Here is a 24382-nt window from a genome sequence, read left to right as displayed (position 1 = left end):
GGTTCCAGTACAATGCATAGCCACATGAAGCAAGCCGGCAAGTGTGTCTGTTTGTCTAGTGTAGTGGTTATCATGCGCACCTCACATGCGAAAGGTCCCTGGTTCGAGTCGCTGGGCTTTTTCACAGTATTTGCATTTCCTGCCTCACCTGACAGGCAAGCTGAGATAAAAGAGACTGTGTCTATCCCTCACCATCGTGAGGTACTACGCTCCTGGGGCATCTGTCACAGCTCACCAAGAGGAGTTGCGCCAGCTTACGGCAGTCAGTTGCTCACTGTTTGACCTTTGCAATGAAGCCTGAGCCTACAGCATTCAAGCCAGCCAAGGAAGGAAGGTACGAGAGCGAAAATAGCTTTCCTGCCCTCACCAAGAACACACACCTTGAGCAAATAAAGTGCCAGACTTACAAGGCCCTATCGCCACCGGAGCATCACTTTTAGTGACGCCCCGGTGGCACTATGCACTGCGCGGTATTTACAAGATGGCGTTCAGCCACTTTTTGTGGCTTAACACCACCTTGTAAATACGGCCCCTTAGCACGCAGCGCGTTCCCTGGAAGGGGCGTGCAATGGGTGTTGTTGGGAGTGTGCCACAGCAACACCATAGCATTTTGATGCTGCTCCAGATTTAGGAGTTGGCGTAAATCTGCGTCAGCACCAAAATCCAACGCCATCCCAGGGGTGTCGTTAGAGAGGCGCACTGAGGAGAAATGTTTTCATTTCTCCTTGTTTTTGCTCTTTCTATGTGTGATGCATTCTGCAGCACACATAGAAGTAAGAGCAAATCACCATTGAAGATTTTTTTTTTGGGCAGGAAGGTGTCCCTTCCTGCACAAAAACAATTTCCCCCTCAACGCAGTCATCCTTGTACCATGGTGCAAGAACGGCTGCGTTGGCGCTCAGCAGCTAATTTAGAGCTGGCGCAGGGGGAAGCACAGGGGTGTGCTGTATTCTACTAAATACGGCGCTTCCCTGCATTTTGAAAATGACGGTGCGTGGGGCTTGCAAATTTGGCACAGCGTCGCGCTTAGTCATTTTCTTGTAAATCTGGGCCAAAATGTCTAAAGGATAGAGGCTTTTTATGTCATGTTCGATGAAGACCATGCAAATGACTCTAGTCGTACTGCAGAAGAGAGCACCATGTGCAGTTTCTTGCTTTGGGATGTAGTCTCCCACTCTCTGTCACCAACCCTCCGAGCAGGGTCGGAGCCGTTGCATTTCTGTGCCCAGGCTTGTTGGTCTAGGGGTATGATTCTCGCTTAGGGTGCGAGAGGTCCCAGGTTCAAATCCCGGACGAGCCCATTTTAGCGGAAAACAATCAAATCCTGCTCAAAATACACAACCCCTCAACATTTCTCATTCCACTCGAAGCATTGTTGCGCAAAACATATTTTTTGCCTCAGGCGAAAAATGGATTACAATGCCTTGGCTTCCTTCCTGCTTGCTCTCAGTGCGCCCTGTGTGATGATTTCACAGGCTCTCCTTCCTGGCATTTAGGCATCAGATATTTGTCTGTCTCTGCCCGCAGCTGTGGGATTTTTCAGGACGTCTGAGTGTATGCATGCTGGCTGACACCGCTGCAATTTTCACACTTACCCCTCGCATTCCAAGCAACTGCTGATAAAGTATAGAGGAAATCGTGCAAACATATGAGGGGAACTGTGCTCCTTCAGTCAAACCAGCAAGCTTGTTTCTGTAGTGTAGTGGTTATCACGTTCGCCTCACACGTGAAAGGTCCCCGGTTCGAGACCGGGCAGAAACACTTGGCAGCAGCAGCTTTTGTGTTTGCTCCCTAAAACCTCAGTCTCTCTCAATGCACACTTAGACAGAAATGACCTTTAAAAACTTGTGACCTGTGTAAAACGTGCTTTACTATTGCAGGACGCTAAAAAGTTATCTGCATCCCTCGGTGGTCGTGCATGTGCATTGTTTCTTGTTCTGTTTTTTTTTTTTTTTCTTGGCCATGTTATATTGTGGGGCCTTTAAAGCTGTGACTTTGATAGGAACATTGCAAGCGGCAAAATCAACAAGTGCAGACTGAAGAGTCCGACCTGCACACTGTTTTGGCTGTCAGGATGGCCGAGTGGTCTAAGGCGCCAGACTCAAGAGAGCTTGATCTTCAGTGAAGCTGAGCCTTCTGGTCTCTTCATGGAGGCGTGGGTTCAAATCCCACTTCTGAGAGGTGTGTTTTCTTCCCTTAAATCTTGCTCTGCTTGCAGAGCCAGCTCCTCACACCACTATCTTTGGAAGCTGCTGTGGCATGTGAGGAGAAATCCACCAACCCATCGGCTGGGCCCTCAATCAAAATTCTGTGTATTACTGGAAGGGGCGTCTCAGGCACACCTTCTGTTAGAGCTGCACTTTATGACAGTAACTACCATGCTGGTTTCTACTTAAGCAGTTGATTCTATCGTTTGAAGTGAGGCTCTCCTGCCACCTTTTGGGCAAAGAAGACACTGCCCCTGCAACAACACAGGCAGACAAGCTCAAACTAGGTTTCTTGGTTAGGTGGGCGGAGCATATTGGCAATGGTGCCTCCTCGTGACTTGCAATTTACATGAAGAAGACAGAGAGGCAGCTGGGAGTAGGCAGTACCCATGAACCCCTGAACACTGTCTTGCGACTAGCACACAATTCTGAAATGAGGCGGGGGAAAGGAGGTGATTTCCCCATCAAGGGCCATTCCGGGAAATCAGCCACCCTGCGTCTCCCAGGTGAGTGTTTCAGGCCTATGAGCCACTAATATCGATCTCGCCTGATCGAGCGCTGATCGAGCAAGTGTGCTTGAATCCAAGAGGCATGCTCCTCTGGCTCAAGAGCTAGCAGGCCCTTCAGTGCTTCTGGTTGGGAAGTCTAAGGTGCAAGGGTCCATGACTTGCAGCGGGTTACAACTACCAGAAAGGGTCTGCTTTTCACATCAGTGCCCTAGTTCAGCTCACTGGCACAGGGCATTTTGACTACCTCTTGCCTTGCTAGAGACAAACAAAAAATCCTTGACAGAAAACATCAATTGCTATGGCACGCTTAGAGAGAGAGAGCCTCCAAATGGCCCTGCTTTTCGGAAAGACGCTTCAGAAGATGTTTCAAATGACTATGCAGCGGCAACTGATTCTCGCTTCGGGTGTGAGAGGACCTCGGTTCAAATCCCACACAAACCCCTACCTTTATAGGTTCAGTCTGTGTTTTAAACAGGAGTATTTCTGCTTTTCACTCTTGTAAGATGTCATGTTGCAATGCAATACATGCTTTATACTGGCGTCGAGACAGTTCAGCATCATGAAGGTATGCGAGATTTCTTTGCAACTGCTTTTCTGTGCTGGAGCAGCAGTGCTCGTAGGAACATTAAATGCACAGTGCTTCTCCATGGTAATTTCGGGTCCAGTTCTGAAATCACCTCTTGGAATGAAAGTGATCCCAGTTCCTTTCTTCCAAGGGAAGAGATCGTGTTCCGGAAGGCTCAGCTTTGAGCGTCATGAACATTGGCCCTCATCCTTGCATCCCAGTCCAATGCATAGCCACATAAAGCAAGCAGGTGTGTCTGTTTCCATAGTGTGGTGGTTCCAGTACAATGCATAGCCACATGAAGCAAGCCGGCAAGTGTGTCTGTTTGTCTAGTGTAGTGGTTATCATGCGCACCTCACATGCGAAAGGTCCCTGGTTCGAGTCGCTGGGCTTTTTCACAGTATTTGCATTTCCTGCCTCACCTGACAGGCAAGCTGAGATAAAAGAGACTGTGTCTATCCCTCACCATCGTGAGGTACTACGCTCCTGGGGCATCTGTCACAGCTCACCAAGAGGAGTTGCGCCAGCTTACGGCAGTCAGTTGCTCACTGTTTGACCTTTGCAATGAAGCCTGAGCCTACAGCATTCAAGCCAGCCAAGGAAGGAAGGTACGAGAGCGAAAATAGCTTTCCTGCCCTCACCAAGAACACACACCTTGAGCAAATAAAGTGCCAGACTTACAAGGCCCTATCGCCACCGGAGCATCACTTTTAGTGACGCCCCGGTGGCACTATGCACTGCGCGGTATTTACAAGATGGCGTTCAGCCACTTTTTGTGGCTTAACACCACCTTGTAAATACGGCCCCTTAGCACGCAGCGCGTTCCCTGGAAGGGGCGTGCAATGGGTGTTGTTGGGAGTGTGCCACAGCAACACCATAGCATTTTGATGCTGCTCCAGATTTAGGAGTTGGCGTAAATCTGCGTCAGCACCAAAATCCAACGCCATCCCAGGGGTGTCGTTAGAGTGGCGCACTGAGGAGAAATGTTTTCATTTCTCCTTGTTTTTGCTCTTTCTATGTGTGATGCATTCTGCAGCACACATAGAAGTAAGAGCAAATCACCATTGAAGATTTGTTTTTTGGGCAGGAAGGTGTCCCTTCCTGCACAAAAACAATTTCCCCCTCAACGCAGTCATCCTTGTACCATGGTGCAAGAACGGCTGCGTTGGCGCTCAGCAGCTAATTTAGAGCTGGCGCAGGGGGAAGCACAGGGGTGCGCTGTATTCTACTAAATACGGCGCTTCCCTGCATTTTGAAAATGACGGTGCGTGGGGCTTGCAAATTTGGCACAGCGTCGCGCTTAGTCATTTTCTTGTAAATCTGGGCCAAAATGTCTAAAGGATAGAGGCTTTTTATGTCATGTTCGATGAAGACCATGCAAATGACTCTAGTCGTACTGCAGAAGAGAGCACCATGTGCAGTTTCTTGCTTTGGGATGTAGTCTCCCACTCTCTGTCACCAACCCTCCGAGCAGGGTCGGAGCCGTTGCATTTCTGTGCCCAGGCTCGTTGGTCTAGGGGTATGATTCTCGCTTAGGGTGCGAGAGGTCCCAGGTTCAAATCCCGGACAAGCCCATTTTAGCGGAAAACAATCAAATCCTGCTCAAAATACACAACCCCTCAACATTTCTCATTCCACTCGAAGCATTGTTGCGCAAAACATATTTTTTGCCTCAGGCGAAAAATGGATTACAATGCCTTGGCTTCCTTCCTGCTTGCTCTCAGTGCGCCCTGTGTGATGATTTCACAGGCTCTCCTTCCTGGCATTTAGGCATCAGATATTTGTCTGTCTCTGCCCGCAGCTGTGGGATTTTTCAGGACGTCTGAGTGTATGCATGCTGGCTGACACCGCTGCAATTTTCACACTTACCCCTCGCATTCCAAGCAACTGCTGATAAAGTATAGAGGAAATCGTGCAAACATATGAGGGGAACTGTGCTCCTTCAGTCAAACCAGCAAGCTTGTTTCTGTAGTGTAGTGGTTATCACGTTCGCCTCATACGCGAAAGGTCCCCGGTTCGAGACCGGGCAGAAACACTTGGCAGCAGCAGCTTTTGTGTTTGCTCCCTAAAACCTCAGTCTCTCTCAATGCACACTTAGACAGAAATGACCTTTAAAAACTTGTGACCTGTGTAAAACGTGCTTTACTATTGCAGGACGCTAAAAAGTTATCTGCATCCCTCGGTGGTCGTGCATGTGCATTGTTTCTTGTTCTTTTTTTTATTTTTTTTCTTGGCCATGTTATATTGTGGGGCCTTTAAAGCTGTGACTTTGATAGGAACATTGCAAGCGGCAAAATCAACAAGTGCAGACTGAAGAGTCCGACCTGCACACTGTTTTGGCTGTCAGGATGGCCGAGTGGTCTAAGGCGCCAGACTCAAGAGAGCTTGATCTTCAGTGAAGCTGAGCCTTCTGGTCTCTTCATGGAGGCGTGGGTTCAAATCCCACTTCTGACAGGTGTATTTTCTTCCCTTAAATCTTGCTCTGCTTGCAGAGCCAGCTCCTCACACCACTATCTTTGGAAGCTGCTGTGGCATGTGAGGAGAAATCCACCAACCCATCGGCTGGGCCCTCAATCAAAATTCTGTGTATTACTGGAAGGGGCGTCTCAGGCACACCTTCTGTTAGAGCTGCACTTTATGACAGTAACTACCATGCTGGTTTCTACTTAAGCAGTTGATTCTATCGTTTGAAGTGAGGCTCTCCTGCCACCTTTTGGGCAAAGAAGACACTGCCCCTGCAACAACACAGGCAGACAAGCTCAAACTAGGTTTCTTGGTTAGGTGGGCGGAGCATATTGGCAATGGTGCCGCCTCGTGACTTGCAATTTACATGAAGAAGACAGAGAGGCAGCTGGGAGTAGGCAGTACCCATGAACCCCTGAACACTGTCTTGCGACTAGCACACAATTCTGAAATGAGGCGGGGGAAAGGAGGTGATTTCCCCATCAAGGGCCATTCCGGGAAATCAGCCACCCTGCGTCTCCCAGGTGAGTGTTTCAGGCCTATGAGCCACTAATATCGATCTCGCCTGATCGAGCGCTGATCGAGCAAGTGTGCTTGAATCCAAGAGGCATGCTCCTCTGGCTCAAGAGCTAGCAGGCCCTTCAGTGCTTCTGGTTGGGAAGTCTAAGGTGCAAGGGTCCATGACTTGCAGCGGGTTACAACTACCAGAAAGGGTCTGCTTTTCACATCAGTGCCCTAGTTCAGCTCACTGGCACAGGGCATTTTGACTACCTCTTGCCTTGCTAGAGACAAACAAAAAATCCTTGACATAAAACATCAATTGCTATGGCACGCTTAGAGAGAGAGAGCCTCCAAATGTCCCTGCTTTTCGGAAAGACGCTTCAGAAGATGTTTCAAATGACTATGCAGCGGCAGTCTAGTTGGTATAGGGGTATGATTCTCGCTTCGGGTGTGAGAGGACCTCGGTTCAAATCCCACACAAACCCCTACCTTTATAGGTTCAGTCTGTGTTTTAAACAGGAGTATTTCTGCTTTTCACTCTTGTAAGATGTCATGTTGCAATGCAATACATGCTTTATACTGGCGTCGAGACGGTTCAGCATCATGAAGGTATGCGAGATTTCTTTGCAACTGCTTTTCTGTGCTGGAGCAGCAGTGCTCGTAGGAACATTAAATGCACAGTGCTTCTCCATGGTAATTTCGGGTCCAGTTCTGAAATCACCTCTTGGAATGAAAGTGATCCCAGTTCCTTTCTTCCAAGGGAAGAGATCGTGTTCCGGAAGGCTCAGCTTTGAGCGTCATGAACATTGGCCCTCATCCTTGCATCCCAGTCCAATGCATAGCCACATAAAGCAAGCAGGTGTGTCTGTTTCCATAGTATGGTGGTTCCAGTACAATGCATAGCCACATGAAGCAAGCCGGCAAGTGTGTCTGTTTGTCTAGTGTAGTGGTTATCATGCGCACCTCACATGCGAAAGGTCCCTGGTTCGAGTCGCTGGGCTTTTTCACAGTATTTGCATTTCCTGCCTCACCTGACAGGCAAGCTGAGATAAAAGAGACTGTGTCTATCCCTCACCATCGTGAGGTACTACGCTCCTGGGGCATCTGTCACAGCTCACCAAGAGGAGTTGCGCCAGCTTACGGCAGTCAGTTGCTCACTGTTTGACCTTTGCAATGAAGCCTGAGCCTACAGCATTCAAGCCAGCCAAGGAAGGAAGGTACGAGAGCGAAAATAGCTTTCCTGCCCTCACCAAGAACACACACCTTGAGCAAATAAAGTGCCAGACTTACAAGGCCCTATCGCCACCGGAGCATCACTTTTAGTGACGCCCCGGTGGCACTATGCACTGCGCGGTATTTACAAGATGGCGTTCAGCCACTTTTTGTGGCTTAACACCACCTTGTAAATACGGCCCCTTAGCACGCAGCGCGTTCCCTGGAAGGGGCGTGCAATGGGTGTTGTTGGGAGTGTGCCACAGCAACACCATAGCATTTTGATGCTGCTCCAGATTTAGGAGTTGGCGTAAATCTGCGTCAGCACCAAAATCCAACGCCATCCCAGGGGTGTCGTTAGAGTGGCGCACTGAGGAGAAATGTTTTCATTTCTCCTTGTTTTTGCTCTTTCTATGTGTGATGCATTCTGCAGCACACATAGAAGTAAGAGCAAATCACCATTGAAGATTTTTTTTTTGGGCAGGAAGGTGTCCCTTCCTGCACAAAAACAATTTCCCCCTCAACGCAGTCATCCTTGTACCATGGTGCAAGAACGGCTGCGTTGGCGCTCAGCAGCTAATTTAGAGCTGGCGCAGGGGGAAGCACAGGGGTGCGCTGTATTCTACTAAATACGGCGCTTCCCTGCATTTTGAAAATGACGGTGCGTGGGGCTTGCAAATTTGGCACAGCGTCGCGCTTAGTCATTTTCTTGTAAATCTGGGCCAAAATGTCTAAAGGATAGAGGCTTTTTATGTCATGTTCGATGAAGACCATGCAAATGACTCTAGTCGTACTGCAGAAGAGAGCACCATGTGCAGTTTCTTGCTTTGGGATGTAGTCTCCCACTCTCTGTCACCAACCCTCCGAGCAGGGTCGGAGCCGTTGCATTTCTGTGCCCAGGCTCGTTGGTCTTGGGGTATGATTCTCGCTTAGGGTGCGAGAGGTCCCAGGTTCAAATCCCGGACAAGCCCATTTTAGCGGAAAACAATCAAATCCTGCTCAAAATACACAACCCCTCAACATTTCTCATTCCACTCGAAGCATTGTTGCGCAAAACATATTTTTTGCCTCAGGCGAAAAATGGATTACAATGCCTTGGCTTCCTTCCTGCTTGCTCTCAGTGCGCCCTGTGTGATGATTTCACAGGCTCTCCTTCCTGGCATTTAGGCATCAGATATTTGTCTGTCTCTGCCCGCAGCTGTGGGATTTTTCAGGACGTCTGAGTGTATGCATGCTGGCTGACACCGCTGCAATTTTCACACTTACCCCTCGCATTCCAAGCAACTGCTGATAAAGTATAGAGGAAATCGTGCAAACATATGAGGGGAACTGTGCTCCTTCAGTCAAACCAGCAAGCTTGTTTCTGTAGTGTAGTGGTTATCACGTTCGCCTCATACGCGAAAGGTCCCCGGTTCGAGACCGGGCAGAAACACTTGGCAGCAGCAGCTTTTGTGTTTGCTCCCTAAAACCTCAGTCTCTCTCAATGCACACTTAGACAGAAATGACCTTTAAAAACTTGTGACCTGTGTAAAACGTGCTTTACTATTGCAGGACGCTAAAAAGTTATCTGCATCCCTCGGTGGTCGTGCATGTGCATTGTTTCTTGTTCTGTTTTTTTTTTTTTTTCTTGGCCATGTTATATTGTGGGGCCTTTAAAGCTGTGACTTTGATAGGAACATTGCAAGCGGCAAAATCAACAAGTGCAGACTGAAGAGTCCGACCTGCACACTGTTTTGGCTGTCAGGATGGCCGAGTGGTCTAAGGCGCCAGACTCAAGAGAGCTTGATCTTCAGTGAAGCTGAGCCTTCTGGTCTCTTCATGGAGGCGTGGGTTCAAATCCCACTTCTGACAGGTGTATTTTCTTCCCTTAAATCTTGCTCTGCTTGCAGAGCCAGCTCCTCACACCACTATCTTTGGAAGCTGCTGTGGCATGTGAGGAGAAATCCACCAACCCATCGGCTGGGCCCTCAATCAAAATTCTGTGTATTACTGGAAGGGGCGTCTCAGGCACACCTTCTGTTAGAGCTGCACTTTATGACAGTAACTACCATGCTGGTTTCTACTTAAGCAGTTGATTCTATCGTTTGAAGTGAGGCTCTCCTGCCACCTTTTGGGCAAAGAAGACACTGCCCCTGCAACAACACAGGCAGACAAGCTCAAACTAGGTTTCTTGGTTAGGTGGGCGGAGCATATTGGCAATGGTGCCGCCTCGTGACTTGCAATTTACATGAAGAAGACAGAGAGGCAGCTGGGAGTAGGCAGTACCCATGAACCCCTGAACACTGTCTTGCGACTAGCACACAATTCTGAAATGAGGCGGGGGAAAGGAGGTGATTTCCCCATCAAGGGCCATTCCGGGAAATCAGCCACCCTGCGTCTCCCAGGTGAGTGTTTCAGGCCTATGAGCCACTAATATCGATCTCGCCTGATCGAGCGCTGATCGAGCAAGTGTGCTTGAATCCAAGAGGCATGCTCCTCTGGCTCAAGAGCTAGCAGGCCCTTCAGTGCTTCTGGTTGGGAAGTCTAAGGTGCAAGGGTCCATGATTTGCAGCGGGTTACAACTACCAGAAAGGGTCTGCTTTTCACATCAGTGCCCTAGTTCAGCTCACTGGCACAGGGCATTTTGACTACCTCTTGCCTTGCTAGAGACAAACAAAAAATCCTTGACAGAAAACATCAATTGCTATGGCACGCTTAGAGAGAGAGAGCCTCCAAATGGCCCTGCTTTTCGGAAAGACGCTTCAGAAGATGTTTCAAATGACTATGCAGCGGCAGTCTAGTTCGTATAGGGGTATGATTCTCGCTTCGGGTGTGAGAGGACCTCGGTTCAAATCCCACACAAACCCCTACCTTTATAGGTTCAGTCTGTGTTTTAAACAGGAGTATTTCTGCTTTTCACTCTTGTAAGATGTCATGTTGCAATGCAATACATGCTTTATACTGGCGTCGAGACGGTTCAGCATCATGAAGGTATGCGAGATTTCTTTGCAACTGCTTTTCTGTGCTGGAGCAGCAGTGCTCGTAGGAACATTAAATGCACAGTGCTTCTCCATGGTAATTTCGGGTCCAGTTCTGAAATCACCTCTTGGAATGAAAGTGATCCCAGTTCCTTTCTTCCAAGGGAAGAGATCGTGTTCCGGAAGGCTCAGCTTTGAGCGTCATGAACATTGGCCCTCATCCTTGCATCCCAGTCCAATGCATAGCCACATAAAGCAAGCAGGTGTGTCTGTTTCCATATTGTGGTGGTTCCAGTACAATGCATAGCCACATGAAGCAAGCCGGCAAGTGTGTCTGTTTGTCTAGTGTAGTGGTTATCATGCGCACCTCACATGCGAAAGGTCCCTGGTTCGAGTCGCTGGGCTTTTTCACAGTATTTGCATTTCCTGCCTCACCTGACAGGCAAGCTGAGATAAAAGAGACTGTGTCTATCCCTCACCATCGTGAGGTACTACGCTCCTGGGGCATCTGTCACAGCTCACCAAGAGGAGTTGCGCCAGCTTACGGCAGTCAGTTGCTCACTGTTTGACCTTTGCAATGAAGCCTGAGCCTACAGCATTCAAGCCAGCCAAGGAAGGAAGGTACGAGAGCGAAAATAGCTTTCCTGCCCTCACCAAGAACACACACCTTGAGCAAATAAAGTGCCAGACTTACAAGGCCCTATCGCCACCGGAGCATCACTTTTAGTGACGCCCCGGTGGCACTATGCACTGCGCGGTATTTACAAGATGGCGTTCAGCCACTTTTTGTGGCTTAACACCACCTTGTAAATACGGCCCCTTAGCACGCAGCGCGTTCCCTGGAAGGGGCGTGCAATGGGTGTTGTTGGGAGTGTGCCACAGCAACACCATAGCATTTTGATGCTGCTCCAGATTTAGGAGTTGGCGTAAATCTGCGTCAGCACCAAAATCCAACGCCATCCCAGGGGTGTCGTTAGAGTGGCGCACTGAGGAGAAATGTTTTCATTTCTCCTTGTTTTTGCTCTTTCTATGTGTGATGCATTCTGCAGCACACATAGAAGTAAGAGCAAATCACCATTGAAGATTTTTTTTTGGGGCAGGAAGGTGTCCCTTCCTGCACAAAAACAATTTCCCCCTCAACGCAGTCATCCTTGTACCATGGTGCAAGAACGGCTGCGTTGGCGCTCAGCAGCTAATTTAGAGCTGGCGCAGGGGGAAGCACAGGGGTGCGCTGTATTCTACTAAATACGGCGCTTCCCTGCATTTTGAAAATGACGGTGCGTGGGGCTTGCAAATTTGGCACAGCGTCGCGCTTAGTCATTTTCTTGTAAATCTGGGCCAAAATGTCTAAAGGATAGAGGCTTTTTATGTCATGTTCGATGAAGACCATGCAAATGACTCTAGTCGTACTGCAGAAGAGAGCACCATGTGCAGTTTCTTGCTTTGGGATGTAGTCTCCCACTCTCTGTCACCAACCCTCCGAGCAGGGTCGGAGCCGTTGCATTTCTGTGCCCAGGCTCGTTGGTCTAGGGGTATGATTCTCGCTTAGGGTGCGAGAGGTCCCAGGTTCAAATCCCGGACAAGCCCATTTTAGCGGAAAACAATCAAATCCTGCTCAAAATACACAACCCCTCAACATTTCTCATTCCACTCGAAGCATTGTTGCGCAAAACATATTTTTTGCCTCAGGCGAAAAATGGATTACAATGCCTTGGCTTCCTTCCTGCTTGCTCTCAGTGCGCCCTGTGTGATGATTTCACAGGCTCTCCTTCCTGGCATTTAGGCATCAGATATTTGTCTGTCTCTGCCCGCAGCTGTGGGATTTTTCAGGACGTCTGAGTGTATGCATGCTGGCTGACACCGCTGCAATTTTCACACTTACCCCTCGCATTCCAAGCAACTGCTGATAAAGTATAGAGGAAATCGTGCAAACATATGAGGGGAACTGTGCTCCTTCAGTCAAACCAGCAAGCTTGTTTCTGTAGTGTAGTGGTTATCATGTTTGCCTCACACGCGAAAGGTCCCCGGTTCGAGACCGGGCAGAAACACTTGGCAGCAGCAGCTTTTGTGTTTGCTCCCTAAAACCTCAGTCTCTCTCAATGCACACTTAGACAGAAATGACCTTTAAAAACTTGTGACCTGTGTAAAACGTGCTTTACTATTGCAGGACGCTAAAAAGTTATCTGCATCCCTCGGTGGTCGTGCATGTGCATTGTTTCTTGTTCTGTTTTTTTTTTTTTTTTCTTGGCCATGTTATATTGTGGGGCCTTTAAAGCTGTGACTTTGATAGGAACATTGCAAGCGGCAAAATCAACAAGTGCAGACTGAAGAGTCCGACCTGCACACTGTTTTGGCTGTCAGGATGGCCGAGTGGTCTAAGGCGCCAGACTCAAGAGAGCTTGATCTTCAGTGAAGCTGAGCCTTCTGGTCTCTTCATGGAGGCGTGGGTTCAAATCCCACTTCTGACAGGTGTATTTTCTTCCCTTAAATCTTGCTCTGCTTGCAGAGCCAGCTCCTCACACCACTATCTTTGGAAGCTGCTGTGGCATGTGAGGAGAAATCCACCAACCCATCGGCTGGGCCCTCAATCAAAATTCTGTGTATTACTGGAAGGGGCGTCTCAGGCACACCTTCTGTTAGAGCTGCACTTTATGACAGTAACTACCATGCTGGTTTCTACTTAAGCAGTTGATTCTATCGTTTGAAGTGAGGCTCTCCTGCCACCTTTTGGGCAAAGAAGACACTGCCCCTGCAACAACACAGGCAGACAAGCTCAAACTAGGTTTCTTGGTTAGGTGGGCGGAGCATATTGGCAATGGTGCCTCCTCGTGACTTGCAATTTACATGAAGAAGACAGAGAGGCAGCTGGGAGTAGGCAGTACCCATGAACCCCTGAACACTGTCTTGCGACTAGCACACAATTCTGAAATGAGGCGGGGGAAAGGAGGTGATTTCCCCATCAAGGGCCATTCCGGGAAATCAGCCACCCTGCGTCTCCCAGGTGAGTGTTTCAGGCCTATGAGCCACTAATATCGATCTCGCCTGATCGAGCGCTGATCGAGCAAGTGTGCTTGAATCCAAGAGGCATGCTCCTCTGGCTCAAGAGCTAGCAGGCCCTTCAGTGCTTCTGGTTGGGAAGTCTAAGGTGCAAGGGTCCATGATTTGCAGCGGGTTACAACTACCAGAAAGGGTCTGCTTTTCACATCAGTGCCCTAGTTCAGCTCACTGGCACAGGGCATTTTGACTACCTCTTGCCTTGCTAGAGACAAACAAAAAATCCTTGACATAAAACATCAATTGCTATGGCACGCTTAGAGAGAGAGAGCCTCCAAATGTCCCTGCTTTTCGGAAAGACGCTTCAGAAGATGTTTCAAATGACTATGCAGCGGCAGACTAGTTGGTATAGGGGTATGATTCTCGCTTCGGGTGTGAGAGGACCTCGGTTCAAATCCCACACAAACCCCTACCTTTATAGGTTCAGTCTGTGTTTTAAACAGGAGTATTTCTGCTTTTCACTCTTGTAAGATGTCATGTTGCAATGCAATACATGCTTTATACTGGCGTCGAGACGGTTCAGCATCATGAAGGTATGCGAGATTTCTTTGCAACTGCTTTTCTGTGCTGGAGCAGCAGTGCTCGTAGGAACATTAAATGCACAGTGCTTCTCCATGGTAATTTCGGGTCCAGTTCTGAAATCACCTCTTGGAATGAAAGTGATCCCAGTTCCTTTCTTCCAAGGGAAGAGATCGTGTTCCGGAAGGCTCAGCTTTGAGCGTCATGAACATTGGCCCTCATCCTTGCATCCCAGTCCAATGCATAGCCACATAAAGCAAGCAGGTGTGTCTGTTTCCATAGTGTGGTGGTTCCAGTACAATGCATAGCCACATGAAGCAAGCCGGCAAGTGTGTCTGTTTGTCTAGTGTAGTGGTTATCATGCGCACCTCACATGCGAAAGGTCCCTGGTTCGAGTCGCTGGGCTTTTTCACAGTATTTGCATTTCCTGCCTCACCTGACAGGCAAGCTGAGATAAAAGAGACTGTGTCTATCCCTCACCATCGTGAGGTACTACGCTCCTGGGGCATCTGTCACAGCTCACCAAGAGGAGTTGCGCCAGCTTACGGCAGTCAGTTGCTCACTGTTTGACCTTTGCAATGAAGCCTGAGCCTACAGCATTCAAGCCAGCCAAGGAAGGAAGGTACGAGAGCGAAAATAGCTTTCCTGCCCTCACCAAGAACACACACCTTGAGCAAATAAAGTGCCAGACTTACAAGGCCCTATCGCCACCGGAGCATCACTTTTAGTGACGCCCCGGTGGCACTATGCACTGCGCGGTATTTACAAGATGGCGTTCAGCCACTTTTTGTGGCTTAACACCACCTTGTAAATACGGCCCCTTAGCACGCAGCGCGTTCCCTGGAAGGGGCGTGCAATGGGTGTTGTTGGGAGTGTGCCACAGCAACACCATAGCATTTTGATGCTGCTCCAGATTTAGGAGTTGGCGTAAATCTGCGTCAGCACCAAAATCCAACGCCATCCCAGGGGTGTCGTTAGAGTGGCGCACTGAGGAGAAATGTTTTCATTTCTCCTTGTTTTTGCTCTTTCTATGTGTGATGCATTCTGCAGCACACATAGAAGTAAGAGCAAATCACCATTGAAGATTTTTTTTTTGGGCAGGAAGGTGTCCCTTCCTGCACAAAAACAATTTCCCCCTCAACGCAGTCATCCTTGTACCATGGTGCAAGAACGGCTGCGTTGGCGCTCAGCAGCTAATTTAGAGCTGGCGCAGGGGGAAGCACAGGGGTGCGCTGTATTCTACTAAATACGGCGCTTCCCTGCATTTTGAAAATGACGGTGCGTGGGGCTTGCAAATTTGGCACAGCGTCGCGCTTAGTCATTTTCTTGTAAATCTGGGCCAAAATGTCTAAAGGATAGAGGCTTTTTATGTCATGTTCGATGAAGACCATGCAAATGACTCTAGTCGTACTGCAGAAGAGAGCACCATGTGCAGTTTCTTGCTTTGGGATGTAGTCTCCCACTCTCTGTCACCAACCCTCCGAGCAGGGTCGGAGCCGTTGCATTTCTGTGCCCAGGCTCGTTGGTCTTGGGGTATGATTCTCGCTTAGGGTGCGAGAGGTCCCAGGTTCAAATCCCGGACAAGCCCATTTTAGCGGAAAACAATCAAATCCTGCTCAAAATACACAACCCCTCAACATTTCTCATTCCACTCGAAGCATTGTTGCGCAAAACATATTTTTTGCCTCAGGCGAAAAATGGATTACAATGCCTTGGCTTCCTTCCTGCTTGCTCTCAGTGCGCCCTGTGTGATGATTTCACAGGCTCTCCTTCCTGGCATTTAGGCATCAGATATTTGTCTGTCTCTGCCCGCAGCTGTGGGATTTTTCAGGACGTCTGAGTGTATGCATGCTGGCTGACACCGCTGCAATTTTCACACTTACCCCTCGCATTCCAAGCAACTGCTGATAAAGTATAGAGGAAATCGTGCAAACATATGAGGGGAACTGTGCTCCTTCAGTCAAACCAGCAAGCTTGTTTCTGTAGTGTAGTGGTTATCACGTTCGCCTCATACGCGAAAGGTCCCCGGTTCGAGACCGGGCAGAAACACTTGGCAGCAGCAGCTTTTGTGTTTGCTCCCTAAAACCTCAGTCTCTCTCAATGCACACTTAGACAGAAATGACCTTTAAAAACTTGTGACCTGTGTAAAACGTGCTTTACTATTGCAGGACGCTAAAAAGTTATCTGCATCCCTCGGTGGTCGTGCATGTGCATTGTTTCTTGTTCTGTTTTTTTTTTTTTTTCTTGGCCATGTTATATTGTGGGGCCTTTAAAGCTGTGACTTTGATAGGAACATTGCAAGCGGCAAAATCAACAAGTGCAGACTGAAGAGTCCGACCTGCACACTGTTTTGGCTGTCAGGATGGCCGAGTGGTCTAAGGCGCCAGACTCAAGAGAGCTTGATCTTCAGTGAAGCTGAGCCTTCTGGTCTCTTCATGGAGGCGTGGGTTCAAATCCCACTTCTGACAGGTGTATTTTCTTCCCTTAAATCTTGCTCTGCTTGCAGAGCCAGCTCCTCACACCACTATCTTTGGAAGCTGCTGTGGCATATGAGGAGAAATCCACCAACCCATCGGCTGGGCCCTCAATCAAAATTCTGTGTATTACTGGAAGGGGCGTCTCAGGCACACCTTCTGTTAGAGCTGCACTTTATGACAGTAACTACCATGCTGGTTTCTACTTAAGCAGTTGATTCTATCGTTTGAAGTGAGGCTCTCCTGCCACCTTTTGGGCAAAGAAGACACTGCCCCTGCAACAACACAGGCAGACAAGCTCAAACTAGGTTTCTTGGTTAGGTGGGCGGAGCATATTGGCAATGGTGCCGCCTCGTGACTTGCAATTTACATGAAGAAGACAGAGAGGCAGCTGGGAGTAGGCAGTACCCATGAACCCCTGAACACTGTCTTGCGACTAGCACACAATTCTGAAATGAGGCGGGGGAAAGGAGGTGATTTCCCCATCAAGGGCCATTCCGGGAAATCAGCCACCCTGCGTCTCCCAGGTGAGTGTTTCAGGCCTATGAGCCACTAATATCGATCTCGCCTGATCGAGCGCTGATCGAGCAAGTGTGCTTGAATCCAAGAGGCATGCTCCTCTGGCTCAAGAGCTAGCAGGCCCTTCAGTGCTTCTGGTTGGGAAGTCTAAGGTGCAAGGGTCCATGATTTGCAGCGGGTTACAACTACCAGAAAGGGTCTGCTTTTCACATCAGTGCCCTAGTTCAGCTCACTGGCACAGGGCATTTTGACTACCTCTTGCCTTGCTAGAGACAAACAAAAAATCCTTGACAGAAAACATCAATTGCTATGGCACGCTTAGAGAGAGAGAGCCTCCAAATGGCCCTGCTTTTCGGAAAGACGCTTCAGAAGATGTTTCAAATGACTATGCAGCGGCAGTCTAGTTCGTATAGGGGTATGATTCTCGCTTCGGGTGTGAGAGGACCTCGGTTCAAATCCCACACAAACCCCTACCTTTATAGGTTCAGTCTGTGTTTTAAACAGGAGTATTTCTGCTTTTCACTCTTGTAAGATGTCATGTTGCAATGCAATACATGCTTTATACTGGCGTCGAGACGGTTCAGCATCATGAAGGTATGCGAGATTTCTTTGCAACTGCTTTTCTGTGCTGGAGCAGCAGTGCTCGTAGGAACATTAAATGCACAGTGCTTCTCCATGGTAATTTCGGGTCCAGTTCTGAAATCACCTCTTGGAATGAAAGTGATCCCAGTTCCTTTCTTCCAAGGGAAGAGATCGTGTTCCGGAAGGCTCAGCTTTGAGCGTCATGAACATTGGCCCTCATCCTTGCATCCCAGTCCAATGCATAGCCACATAAAGCAAGCAGGTGTGTCTGTTTCCATATTGTGGTGGTTCCAGTACAATGCATAGCCACATGAAGCAAGCCGGCAAGTGTGTCTGTTTGTCTAGTGTAGTGGTTATCATGCGCACCTCACATGCGAAAGGTCCCTGGTTCGAGTCGCTGGGCTTTTTCACAGTATTTGCATTTCCTGCCTCACCTGACAGGCAAGCTGAGATAAAAGAGACTGTGTCTATCCCTCACCATCGTGAGGTACTACGCTCCTGGGGCATCTGTCACAGCTCACCAAGAGGAGTTGCGCCAGCTTACGGCAGTCAGTTGCTCACTGTTTGACCTTTGCAATGAAGCCTGAGCCTACAGCATTCAAGCCAGCCAAGGAAGGAAGGTACGAGAGCGAAAATAGCTTTCCTGCCCTCACCAAGAACACACACCTTGAGCAAATAAAGTGCCAGACTTACAAGGCCCTATCGCCACCGGAGCATCACTTTTAGTGACGCCCCGGTGGCACTATGCACTGCGCGGTATTTACAAGATGGCGTTCAGCCACTTTTTGTGGCTTAACACCACCTTGTAAATACGGCCCCTTAGCACGCAGCGCGTTCCCTGGAAGGGGCGTGCAATGGGTGTTGTTGGGAGTGTGCCACAGCAACACCATAGCATTTTGATGCTGCTCCAGATTTAGGAGTTGGCGTAAATCTGCGTCAGCACCAAAATCCAACGCCATCCCAGGGGTGTCGTTAGAGTGGCGCACTGAGGAGAAATGTTTTCATTTCTCCTTGTTTTTGCTCTTTCTATGTGTGATGCATTCTGCAGCACACATAGAAGTAAGAGCAAATCACCATTGAAGATTTTTTTTTGGGGCAGGAAGGTGTCCCTTCCTGCACAAAAACAATTTCCCCCTCAACGCAGTCATCCTTGTACCATGGTGCAAGAACGGCTGCGTTGGCGCTCAGCAGCTAATTTAGAGCTGGCGCAGGGGGAAGCACAGGGGTGCGCTGTATTCTACTAAATACGGCGCTTCCCTGCATTTTGAAAATGACGGTGCGTGGGGCTTGCAAATTTGGCACAGCGTCGCGCTTAGTCATTTTCTTGTAAATCTGGGCCAAAATGTCTAAAGGATAGAGGCTTTTTATGTCATGTTCGATGAAGACCATGCAAATGACTCTAGTCGTACTGCAGAAGAGAGCACCATGTGCAGTTTCTTGCTTTGGGATGTAGTCTCCCACTCTCTGTCACCAACCCTCCGAGCAGGGTCGGAGCCGTTGCATTTCTGTGCCCAGGCTCGTTGGTCTAGGGGTATGATTCTCGCTTAGGGTGCGAGAGGTCCCAGGTTCAAATCCCGGACAAGCCCATTTTAGCGGAAAACAATCAAATCCTGCTCAAAATACACAACCCCTCAACATTTCTCATTCCACTCGAAGCATTGTTGCGCAAAACATATTTTTTGCCTCAGGCGAAAAATGGATTACAATGCCTTGGCTTCCTTCCTGCTTGCTCTCAGTGCGCCCTGTGTGATGATTTCACAGGCTCTCCTTCCTGGCATTTAGGCATCAGATATTTGTCTGTCTCTGCCCGCAGCTGTGGGATTTTTCAGGACGTCTGAGTGTATGCATGCTGGCTGACACCGCTGCAATTTTCACACTTACCCCTCGCATTCCAAGCAACTGCTGATAAAGTATAGAGGAAATCGTGCAAACATATGAGGGGAACTGTGCTCCTTCAGTCAAACCAGCAAGCTTGTTTCTGTAGTGTAGTGGTTATCATGTTCGCCTCACACGCGAAAGGTCCCCGGTTCGAGACCGGGCAGAAACACTTGGCAGCAGCAGCTTTTGTGTTTGCTCCCTAAAACCTCAGTCTCTCTCAATGCACACTTAGACAGAAATGACCTTTAAAAACTTGTGACCTGTGTAAAACGTGCTTTACTATTGCAGGACGCTAAAAAGTTATCTGCATCCCTCGGTGGTCGTGCATGTGCATTGTTTCTTGTTCTGTTTTTTTTTTTTTTTTCTTGGCCATGTTATATTGTGGGGCCTTTAAAGCTGTGACTTTGATAGGAACATTGCAAGCGGCAAAATCAACAAGTGCAGACTGAAGAGTCCGACCTGCACACTGTTTTGGCTGTCAGGATGGCCGAGTGGTCTAAGGCGCCAGACTCAAGAGAGCTTGATCTTCAGTGAAGCTGAGCCTTCTGGTCTCTTCATGGAGGCGTGGGTTCAAATCCCACTTCTGACAGGTGTATTTTCTTCCCTTAAATCTTGCTCTGCTTGCAGAGCCAGCTCCTCACACCACTATCTTTGGAAGCTGCTGTGGCATGTGAGGAGAAATCCACCAACCCATCGGCTGGGCCCTCAATCAAAATTCTGTGTATTACTGGAAGGGGCGTCTCAGGCACACCTTCTGTTAGAGCTGCACTTTATGACAGTAACTACCATGCTGGTTTCTACTTAAGCAGTTGATTCTATCGTTTGAAGTGAGGCTCTCCTGCCACCTTTTGGGCAAAGAAGACACTGCCCCTGCAACAACACAGGCAGACAAGCTCAAACTAGGTTTCTTGGTTAGGTGGGCGGAGCATATTGGCAATGGTGCCTCCTCGTGACTTGCAATTTACATGAAGAAGACAGAGAGGCAGCTGGGAGTAGGCAGTACCCATGAACCCCTGAACACTGTCTTGCGACTAGCACACAATTCTGAAATGAGGCGGGGGAAAGGAGGTGATTTCCCCATCAAGGGCCATTCCGGGAAATCAGCCACCCTGCGTCTCCCAGGTGAGTGTTTCAGGCCTATGAGCCACTAATATCGATCTCGCCTGATCGAGCGCTGATCGAGCAAGTGTGCTTGAATCCAAGAGGCATGCTCCTCTGGCTCAAGAGCTAGCAGGCCCTTCAGTGCTTCTGGTTGGGAAGTCTAAGGTGCAAGGGTCCATGACTTGCAGCGGGTTACAACTACCAGAAAGGGTCTGCTTTTCACATCAGTGCCCTAGTTCAGCTCACTGGCACAGGGCATTTTGACTACCTCTTGCCTTGCTAGAGACAAACAAAAATCCTTGACAGAAAACATCAATTGCTATGGCACGCTTAGAGAGAGAGAGCCTCCAAATGGCCCTGCTTTTCGGAAAGACGCTTCAGAAGATGTTTCAAATGACTATGCAGCGGCAGTCTAGTTGGTATAGGGGTTTGATTCTCGCTTCGGGTGTGAGAGGACCTCGGTTCAAATCCCACACAAACCCCTACCTTTATAGGTTCAGTCTGTGTTTTAAACAGGAGTATTTCTGCTTTTCACTCTTGTAAGATGTCATGTTGCAATGCAATACATGCTTTATACTGGCGTCGAGACGGTTCAGCATCATGAAGGTATGCGAGATTTCTTTGCAACTGCTTTTCTGTGCTGGAGCAGCAGTGCTCGTAGGAACATTAAATGCACAGTGCTTCTCCATGGTAATTTCGGGTCCAGTTCTGAAATCACCTCTTGGAATGAAAGTGATCCCAGTTCCTTTCTTCCAAGGGAAGAGATCGTGTTCCGGAAGGCTCAGCTTTGAGCGTCATGAACATTGGCCCTCATCCTTGCATCCCAGTCCAATGCATAGCCACATAAAGCAAGCAGGTGTGTCTGTTTCCATAGTGTGGTGGTTCCAGTACAATGCATAGCCACATGAAGCAAGCCGGCAAGTGTGTCTGTTTGTCTAGTGTAGTGGTTATCATGCGCACCTCACATGCGAAAGGTCCCTGGTTCGAGTCGCTGGGCTTTTTCACAGTATTTGCATTTCCTGCCTCACCTGACAGGCAAGCTGAGATAAAAGAGACTGTGTCTATCCCTCACCATCGTGAGGTACTACGCTCCTGGGGCATCTGTCACAGCTCACCAAGAGGAGTTGCGCCAGCTTACGGCAGTCAGTTGCTCACTGTTTGACCTTTGCAATGAAGCCTGAGCCTACAGCATTCAAGCCAGCCAAGGAAGGAAGGTACGAGAGCGAAAATAGCTTTCCTGCCCTCACCAAGAACACACACCTTGAGCAAATAAAGTGCCAGACTTACAAGGCCCTATCGCCACCGGAGCATCACTTTTAGTGACGCCCCGGTGGCACTATGCACTGCGCGGTATTTACAAGATGGCGTTCAGCCACTTTTTGTGGCTTAACACCACCTTGTAAATACGGCCCCTTAGAACGCAGCGCGTTCCCTGGAAGGGGCGTGCAATGGGTGTTGTTGGGAGTGTGCCACAGCAACACCATAGCATTTTGATGCTGCTCCAGATTTAGGAGTTGGCGTAAATCTGCGTCAGCACCAAAATCCAACGCCATCCCAGGGGTGTCGTTAGAGTGGCGCACTGAGGAGAAATGTTTTCATTTCTCCTTGTTTTTGCTCTTTCTATGTGTGATGCATTCTGCAGCACACATAGAAGTAAGAGCAAATCACCATTGAAGATTTTTTTTTTGGCCAGGAAGGTGTCCCTTCCTGCACAAAAACAATTTCCCCCTCAACGCAGTCATCCTTGTACCATGGTGCAAGAACGGCTGCGTTGGCGCACAGCAGCTAATTTAGAGCTGGCGCAGGGGGAAGCACAGGGGTGCGCTGTATTCTACTAAATACGGCGCTTCCCTGCATTTTGAAAATGACGGCGCGTGGGGCTTGCAAATTTGGCACAGCGTCGCGCTTAGTCATTTTCTTGTAAATCTGGGCCAAAATGTCTAAAGGATAGAGGCTTTTTATGTCATGTTCGATGAAGACCATGCAAATGACTCTAGTCGTACTGCAGAAGAGAGCACCATGTGCAGTTTCTTGCTTTGGGATGTAGTCTCCCACTCTCTGTCACCAACCCTCCGAGCAGGGTCGGAGCCGTTGCATTTCTGTGCCCAGGCTCGTTGGTCTAGGGGTATGATTCTCGCTTAGGGTGCGAGAGGTCCCAGGTTCAAATCCCGGACGAGCCCATTTTAGCGGAAAACAATCAAATCCTGCTCAAAATACACAACCCCTCAACATTTCTCATTCCACTCGAAGCATTGTTGCGCAAAACATATTTTTTGCCTCAGGCGAAAAATGGATTACAATGCCTTGGCTTCCTTCCTGCTTGCTCTCAGTGCTCCCTGTGTGATGATTTCACAGGCTCTCCTTCCTGGCATTTAGGCATCAGATATTTGTCTGTCTCTGCCCGCAGCTGTGGGATTTTTCAGGACGTCTGAGTGTATGCATGCTGGCTGACACCGCTGCAATTTTCACACTTACCCCTCGCATTCCAAGCAACTGCTGATAAAGTATAGAGGAAATCGTGCAAACATATGAGGGGAACTGTGCTCCTTCAGTCAAACCAGCAAGCTTGTTTCTGTAGTGTAGTGGTTATCACGTTTGCCTCACACGCGAAAGGTCCCCGGTTCGACACCGGGCAGAAACACTTGGCAGCAGCAGCTTTTGTGTTTGCTCCCTAAAACCTCAGTCTCTCTCAATGCACACTTAGACAGAAATGACCTTTAAAAACTTGTGACCTGTGTAAAACGTGCTTTACTATTGCAGGACGCTAAAAAGTTATCTGCATCCCTCGGTGGTCGTGCATGTGCATTGTTTCTTGTTCTGTTTTTTTTTTTTTTTTCTTGGCCATGTTATATTGTGGGGCCTTTAAAGCTGTGACTTTGATAGGAACATTGCAAGCGGCAAAATCAACAAGTGCAGACTGAAGAGTCCGACCTGCACACTGTTTTGGCTGTCAGGATGGCCGAGTGGTCTAAGGCGCCAGACTCAAGAGAGCTTGATCTTCAGTGAAGCTGAGCCTTCTGGTCTCTTCATGGAGGCGTGGGTTCAAATCCCACTTCTGACAGGTGTATTTTCTTCCCTTAAATCTTGCTCTGCTTGCAGAGCCAGCTCCTCACACCACTATCTTTGGAAGCTGCTGTGGCATGTGAGGAGAAATCCACCAACCCATCGGCTGGGCCCTCAATCAAAATTCTGTGTATTACTGGAAGGGGCGTCTCAGGCACACCTTCTGTTAGAGCTGCACTTTATGACAGTAACTACCATGCTGGTTTCTACTTAAGCAGTTGATTCTATCGTTTGAAGTGAGGCTCTCCTGCCACCTTTTGGGCAAAGAAGACACTGCCCCTGCAACAACACAGGCAGACAAGCTCAAACTAGGTTTCTTGGTTAGGTGGGCGGAGCATATTGGCAATGGTGCCTCCTCGTGACTTGCAATTTACATGAAGAAGACAGAGAGGCAGCTGGGAGTAGGCAGTACCCATGAACCCCTGAACACTGTCTTGCGACTAGCACACAATTCTGAAATGAGGCGGGGGAAAGGAGGTGATTTCCCCATCAAGGGCCATTCCGGGAAATCAGCCACCCTGCGTCTCCCAGGTGAGTGTTTCAGGCCTATGAGCCACTAATATCGATCTCGCCTGATCGAGCGCTGATCGAGCAAGTGTGCTTGAATCCAAGAGGCATGCTCCTCTGGCTCAAGAGCTAGCAGGCCCTTCAGTGCTTCTGGTTGGGAAGTCTAAGGTGCAAGGGTCCATGACTTGCAGCGGGTTACAACTACCAGAAAGGGTCTGCTTTTCACATCAGTGCCCTAGTTCAGCTCACTGGCACAGGGCATTTTGACTAC

The 24382-nt window shown here is 48.9% G+C and overlaps 14 non-coding genes across 14 annotated transcripts; all 14 read left to right on the top strand.

Annotated features, from left to right (window-relative positions):
- The first annotated feature begins 1688 nt into the window (after window positions 1-1688).
- Window positions 1689-1761, top strand: TRNAV-CAC (transfer RNA valine (anticodon CAC)). Its single transcript has one exon. It is a non-coding gene; the product is annotated as a tRNA-Val (tRNA).
- A 3482-nt stretch (window positions 1762-5243) lies between these two features.
- On the top strand, window positions 5244-5316 carry TRNAM-CAU (transfer RNA methionine (anticodon CAU)). The gene has a single exon. It is a non-coding gene; the product is annotated as a tRNA-Met (tRNA).
- Window positions 5317-5623: 307 nt separating this feature from the next.
- On the top strand, window positions 5624-5735 carry TRNAL-CAA (transfer RNA leucine (anticodon CAA)). Its single transcript has 2 exons — window positions 5624-5661; window positions 5690-5735. It is a non-coding gene; the product is annotated as a tRNA-Leu (tRNA).
- Window positions 5736-8816: 3081 nt separating this feature from the next.
- Window positions 8817-8889, top strand: TRNAM-CAU (transfer RNA methionine (anticodon CAU)). Its single transcript has one exon. It is a non-coding gene; the product is annotated as a tRNA-Met (tRNA).
- A 307-nt stretch (window positions 8890-9196) lies between these two features.
- On the top strand, window positions 9197-9308 carry TRNAL-CAA (transfer RNA leucine (anticodon CAA)). Its single transcript has 2 exons — window positions 9197-9234; window positions 9263-9308. It is a non-coding gene; the product is annotated as a tRNA-Leu (tRNA).
- A 3081-nt stretch (window positions 9309-12389) lies between these two features.
- TRNAV-CAC (transfer RNA valine (anticodon CAC)) lies at window positions 12390-12462 on the top strand. The gene has a single exon. It is a non-coding gene; the product is annotated as a tRNA-Val (tRNA).
- A 308-nt stretch (window positions 12463-12770) lies between these two features.
- On the top strand, window positions 12771-12882 carry TRNAL-CAA (transfer RNA leucine (anticodon CAA)). The gene is made up of 2 exons: window positions 12771-12808; window positions 12837-12882. It is a non-coding gene; the product is annotated as a tRNA-Leu (tRNA).
- Window positions 12883-15963: 3081 nt separating this feature from the next.
- On the top strand, window positions 15964-16036 carry TRNAM-CAU (transfer RNA methionine (anticodon CAU)). Its single transcript has one exon. It is a non-coding gene; the product is annotated as a tRNA-Met (tRNA).
- Window positions 16037-16343: 307 nt separating this feature from the next.
- On the top strand, window positions 16344-16455 carry TRNAL-CAA (transfer RNA leucine (anticodon CAA)). Its single transcript has 2 exons — window positions 16344-16381; window positions 16410-16455. It is a non-coding gene; the product is annotated as a tRNA-Leu (tRNA).
- Window positions 16456-19536: 3081 nt separating this feature from the next.
- Window positions 19537-19609, top strand: TRNAV-CAC (transfer RNA valine (anticodon CAC)). The gene has a single exon. It is a non-coding gene; the product is annotated as a tRNA-Val (tRNA).
- Window positions 19610-19917: 308 nt separating this feature from the next.
- On the top strand, window positions 19918-20029 carry TRNAL-CAA (transfer RNA leucine (anticodon CAA)). The gene is made up of 2 exons: window positions 19918-19955; window positions 19984-20029. It is a non-coding gene; the product is annotated as a tRNA-Leu (tRNA).
- Window positions 20030-22649: 2620 nt separating this feature from the next.
- On the top strand, window positions 22650-22721 carry TRNAP-AGG (transfer RNA proline (anticodon AGG)). The gene has a single exon. It is a non-coding gene; the product is annotated as a tRNA-Pro (tRNA).
- A 388-nt stretch (window positions 22722-23109) lies between these two features.
- Window positions 23110-23182, top strand: TRNAV-CAC (transfer RNA valine (anticodon CAC)). The gene has a single exon. It is a non-coding gene; the product is annotated as a tRNA-Val (tRNA).
- A 308-nt stretch (window positions 23183-23490) lies between these two features.
- TRNAL-CAA (transfer RNA leucine (anticodon CAA)) lies at window positions 23491-23602 on the top strand. Its single transcript has 2 exons — window positions 23491-23528; window positions 23557-23602. It is a non-coding gene; the product is annotated as a tRNA-Leu (tRNA).
- Window positions 23603-24382: the final 780 nt, after the last annotated feature.

The sequence above is a fragment of the Pleurodeles waltl genome, chromosome 10, assembly GCF_031143425.1.
Source record: "Pleurodeles waltl isolate 20211129_DDA chromosome 10, aPleWal1.hap1.20221129, whole genome shotgun sequence".
Taxonomy (NCBI): Eukaryota; Metazoa; Chordata; class Amphibia; order Caudata; family Salamandridae; genus Pleurodeles; species Pleurodeles waltl.
This window is presented reverse-complemented; position numbering and strand designations above follow the sequence as displayed.